The 6,102-nt window shown below is 43.5% G+C and overlaps 1 pseudogene; it reads left to right on the top strand.

The window, feature by feature from the left end:
- LOC108297372 lies at positions 1-1,915 on the top strand (annotated as a pseudogene).
- Positions 1,916-6,102: the final 4,187 nt, after the last annotated feature.

Raw genomic sequence — 6,102 nt, 5'->3', positions numbered from 1 at the left:
CCTGCGGGTGCCCCGGCCTGGCATCGAGCTGTTCATGAAGCATGTTGGCCGCCAGTGTGGACGCCCAGAGAACAAAAGGACAAGATAATAAACGTGAGCGGAGTCCCCGGATGGCCGGCGGGTGCTGGAGTGGAGGAGGATGGGGAAGGAACGATGCGTCTGGAACAGGAAACTTTCTCTCTTCTGCCAGCTTCAGGGAGTTAAAACTTGAGTACAAAATGGTTCCTTACATCAGAAGGATACAGTTCATGACAGTGACTTTGAGCCCTACCTTACTGGACAGTCAAATCGGAGTAACAGTTACCCCTCAATGAGCGACCCCTACCTGTCCGGCTATTACCCGCCTTCCACTGGATTTCCTTACTCCCTCAGTGAGGCTCCGTGGTCCGCTGCAGGGGACCCTCCGATCCCATACCTCACCACCTACGAACAGCTCAGTAATGAATTCCATTATTTTATGCACCATGCTGTTTTTGGGCAGCCCAGGGGCCTGGGGAACAACATCTATCAGCACAGGTTTAATTTTTACCCTGAAAACCCTGCCTTCTCCGCATGGGGGACAAGTGGGTCTCAAGGTCAGCAGACCCAGAGCTCTGCATATGGGAGCAGCTACACCTACGCCCGAGCACCCTGGGCAGCACGGTGGTGGATGGGTAGCCAGGCTATCACAGTGACACCCTCAGCAAGGCCCCCGGGATGAACAGCCTGGAGCAGGGCATGGTTGACCTGAAGATTGGGGACGTTCGCTCCTCTGCTGTCAAGATGGTGGGCTCTGTCGTCAGCAGCATGGCACTGACTGGTGTCCTTTCTGGCATGAAGGGACAAATGTGAACATGCCGGTTTCAAAGCCGACCTCATGGGCTGCCATTGCCAGCAAGCCTGCAAAACCACAGCCTAAAATGAAAACAAAGAACGAGCCTGTCACCGGGGGTGCGCTACCCCCCACCACCTATAAAGCAGAACAGGGACACTGGTACCTGGGATAACAAGGGGCCTGTGCGGAAGGCCCCAGTCCCCCAACGGGCACCCTCCTCACAGGCTGCCCCACAGCCCCAGCAGGTGGCTCAGCCTCTCCCAGCACAGCCCCCACCTTTGGCTCAACCGCAGTATCAGAGCCCTCAGCAGTCACCCCAGACCCGCTGGGTTGCCCCATACAACAGAAACTCGGTGTTTGGGAAGAGTGGAGGGGCCAGCAGTGACAGCAACGGTCCTAGAAATGTCCAGCCTAATTCTGCCCCCAGTGTCAAATCCTACCCGGTCCTTGAAAAACTGAAGGCTGCTCACAGCTATAACCCTAAAGAGTTTGACTGGAATCTGAGAAGCGGGCACGTGTTCGTCATCAAGAGCTACTCTAAGGATGATACCCAATGCTCCATTAAGTACTCCATCTGATGTAGCACGGAGCATGGCCACAGACGCCTGGACAGCGCCTTCCACTGCATGAGCAGCAAGGGGCCTGTCTACCTGCTCTTCAGCGTCAACCGGAGGGGGCATTTTTGTGGGGTGGCCAAAGTCCCAGCGGACTACGGCACCAGTGCTGGGGTCTGGTCTCAGGACAATGGAAGGGGAAGTTTGATGTCAAGTGGATTTAAGTTAAAGATGTGCCCAATCACCAGCTCTGGCACATCAAACTGGAGAATAACAACAACAAACCATCACAAACTCCTGGGACACCCAGGTGGTGCCCATAGAAAAAGCAAAACAAGTGCTGAAAATTATCAGTTCCTGCAAGCGCACAACCTCCATCTTCGACGACGTTGCTGCTCACTACCAGAAGCGCCAGGACGAGGTGGTGCTCAAGGAATGGCAGAATCGAAACAAACAGTAAGGAGAAACCAGTTTCTTACATGTTCTGACATTTGACTTTGAAAACAGTTTAAAACACGTGTGCTTGGTCAGCTCCAGCGTGTAGTCCCGTGCCTGGTTGAGTGTTCCATCTTCGCCTTTCTTGTCATTTACTTTTGCCCAGATGGATCTGCATGTATTTGTAGTTTTCTATGTATTCTAAACTTGTAGAAGTCACTAATAAAGGAGTATTTATTCTCAGCTTATCAATCAGACCAATCTAATGTGAAATATAAGTGTCCTTAAAAACAAAGCGTCTATTTGGGCAGAAATTATGTTCTTAAATTCACAGGCATTTGATATTGTTCTATGAGACTTCATATTTCTCATCCCATTAGTGCTTCATAGCAAACATAAGAAACCATGAGTCACTTTGTCACTGAGACTCTTCTGACAAAATCTCCTGAAAATACTGAAAAGGTTCATGATTATCTTGATCATTCTGATTCACCATTTTATTATCAGTCTAAAGTGCTATTTGATTTTTCTACTAGACAGAAAGATAACTTTTAATTTTTCAAATTTGGCAGACACAATCTCTTTTTTTGGAAAATCTTTCCTTCCAGATCTGTTGCCCACTGAACAGCCGCCTGTCCCTCCCCTCGCTGCCCTGCTCCCTGGTCGGGCTGGGTGGGACAGGGGCGTGATGCATGGAGGAACTGGAAGGTCCTTGAGGTCTGGTTCAGGTTCAGGTGTTCTTAGTTGTCTGCAGATCTTTTTAAATTTTACCCCTTTTCTTAAGAATCTGGATGCCATCCTAAGTTTTTATACCAATACTGTTGAGCTTTAAGTGAAGGATCTGATAGTACAGTGTGATGGATGATGCTGCTGGTTGTAAATTTCACTGTGTATATCCAATTTTTTTTCTTGTTGAATGGGTAAAAACAAAACAAAACTTTTCTAGAAAATGAATCTGCTGTCATGTTTTGTGGAATGAGGGACTGTTGAACTCGCCACCACCTGGAGTTTGAGTTTAAGCATGAAAATGGTGTTCATGCCTGACACTTCAGCACCTGCATCTGCACATGCCCTTGTAGAGGACCCTTACTGTCCTAGAGAGCAGGTGCTTTCTGAAAACTACTTGCTCCAAAAGACTGTCTGAGTTAATGTTCAGCTGTATCATTAGACTTGTATTTAGAACGTGTCATTTCCTCTGAACTCTTTCTGCCTGAGTGGAGTCCTGGACAACATTGGATTCTTTCCTCTAGGAGAATACAAGCCTTAATAAACAATACTCTTTAGCATAAAAAATTTACATAAAATATATGTCCTTAAAATTGTATATTTTCTGGGGAATTGATTAGTATATGTTTGTTCTCTTAATCTAAGCCTGATTACTGTTGAACACAATGGTTCTAAGATCAGCATTTTGTGACATTCCACTATGCAATCAACTGCCAAGTTAACACAAATATATTTTATTAATGCACTAGGACATATCTCAAAATAATAAAAGCTATTTACGACAAACCAACAGCCAATATCATACTGAATGGGCAAAAACTGGAAACATTCCCCTTGAAATCTGGCACTAGACAAGGATGCCCTCTCTCACCACTCTTATTCAATATAGTACTGTAAGTTCTAGCCGGAGCAATCAGGCAAGAAAAAGAAATAAAGGATATTCAAATAGGAAAGGTGGAAGTCAAATTGTCTCTATTTGCGGACGACAAGATTGTATATCTAGAAGACCCCATCGTCTCAGCCCCAAATCTCCTGAAACTGATAAGCAAGTTCAGCAAAGTCTCAGGATACAAAATCAATGTGCAAAAATCACAAGCATTCCTATACACCAATAACAGACTTAAAGAGAGCCAAATCAAGAACGAACTGCCATTCACAATTGCCACAAAGAGAATAAAATACCTAGGAATACAACTAACAAGGAACGTAAAGGACCTCTTCAAGAAGAACTACAAGCCACTGCTCAACAAAATCAGAGAGGACACAAACAGATGGAGAATCATTCCATGTTCATGGTTAGGAAGAATCAATATCGTGAAAATGGCCATACTGCCCAAAGTAATTTACAGATTCAATGTTATCCCCATCAAGCTACCAATGACCTTCTTCACAGAACTGAAAAAAAAACACCTTAAACTTCATATGGAACCAAAAGAGAGCCCACATAGCCAAGTCAATTCTAAGCAAAAAGAACAAAGCGGGAGGCATCACGCTACTGGACTTCAAGCTATACTACAAGGCTACAGTAATCAAAACAGGATGGTACTGGTACCAAAACAGAGATATAGACCAATGGAAAGAACAGAGGCCTCGGGGGCAACACAACATATCTACAACCATCTGATATTTGACAAACCTGACAAAAACAAGCAATGGGGAAAGGATTCCTTGTTTAATAAATGGTGTTGGGAAAACTGGCTAGCCATGTGCAGAAAGCAGAAACCGGACCCCTTCCTGACACCTTACACTAAAATTAACTCCAGATGGATTAAAGACTTAAACATAAGACCTAACACCATAAAAACCCTAGAAGAAAATCTAGGCAAAATCATTCAGGACATAGGCGTAGGCAAGGACTTCATCACCAAAACACCAAAAGCATTGACAACAAAAGCCAAAATAGACAAATAGGACATAATCAAACTCCACAGCTTCTGAACGGCAAAAGAAACAATCATTAGAGTGAATCAGCAACCAACAGATTGGGAAAAAATTTTTGCAATCTACCCATCTGACAAAGGGCTGATATTCAGAATTTACAAAGAATTAAAACATTTACAAGAAAAAAACAAACAAGCCCATTCAAAAGTGGGCAAAGGATATGAACAGACACTTTACAAAAGAAGACATATATGAGGCCAACAAACATATGAAAAAATGTTCATCATCACTGGTCATAAGAGAAATGCCAATCAAAACTACATTGAGATACCATCTCACGCCAGTTAGAATGGCGATCATTAAAAAATCTGGAGACGAGAGATGCTGGAGAGGATGTGGAGAAATAGGAACACTTTTACACTGTTGGTGGGAGTGTAAATTAGTTCAACGATTGTGGAAAACAGTGTGGCGATTCCTCAAGGACCTAGAAATAGAAATTCCATTTGACCCAGCCATCCCATTACTGGGTGTATATCCAAAGTATTACAAATCGTTCTACTATAAGGACACATGCACACAAATGTTCATTGCAGCACAGTTTACAATAGCAAAGACCTGGAACCAACCCAAATGCCCGTTGATGATGGACTGGACAGGGAAAATGTGGCACATATACACCATGGAATATTATGAAGCTATCAAAAAAGATGAGTTCATGTCCTTTGTAGGGACATGGATGAACCTGGAAACCATCATTCTCAGCAAACTGACACAAGAGCAGAAAATCAAATACCGCATTTCCTCACTCATAGGCGGGTGTTGAACAATGAGAACACATGGACACAGGGAGGGGAGCACTACACACTGGGGTCTGTTGGGGGAAATAGTGGAGAGACAGCGGGGTGTGGGGAGTTGGGGAGAGATAGCATGGAGAGAAATGCCAGATATAGGTGATGGGGAGGAAGGCAGCAAATCACACTGCCACGTGTGTACCTATGCAACAATCTTGCATGTTCTTCACATGTACCCCAAAACCTAAAATGCAATAAAATAAATAAATTTAAAAAAAAAACTATCTGACAAGGGATTAATTACCAGAATATTTAAAGAGCTCAAACAACTCCATAGGAAAAAAAAAATCTAACAATCTGATTTTTAAAATGGGCAAAATATCTGAATAGATATTTCTCTAAAGAGGACACATTAGGCAGGCTTGGTAGCATGCACCTGTAATTTCAGCTATTTGGGAGGCTTAGGTGCAAAAATTGCCTGAACCTGCCAGGTTGAGGCTGCAGTGAGCTGTGATTATGCTACTGCACTCCAACCTGAGTGATAAAGTGACACTTGTTTCAAAACTCCTTAAGAAAGGCATACCCGTGGCAAACAGGTAAATTAAAAGATACTCAACATCAATATCATTGATCTTCAGAGAAATGCAAATCAAAATTACAAAGAGAGATTATCTCACCCCATTTAAAATGGCTTTTATTCTAAAGACAGGCAATAACAAATGCTTGCAAGGATATAAAGAAAAGGTAACCCTCATACACTGTTAGTGGGAATGTAATTTAAATACAACCACTATGGAAAAGAGTTTGGAGGTCCTCAGAACTAAAAATAGAGCCACCATATGATTCAGCAATCCCACTGGTGGGTGTATACCCAAAAGAAAGGAAATCAGTGTATCAGAGA

The sequence above is a fragment of the Cebus imitator genome, unplaced genomic scaffold (assembly GCF_001604975.1).
Source record: "Cebus imitator isolate Cc_AM_T3 unplaced genomic scaffold, Cebus_imitator-1.0 Scaffold794, whole genome shotgun sequence".
Classification (NCBI taxonomy): Eukaryota; Metazoa; Chordata; class Mammalia; order Primates; family Cebidae; genus Cebus; species Cebus imitator.
This window is presented reverse-complemented; position numbering and strand designations above follow the sequence as displayed.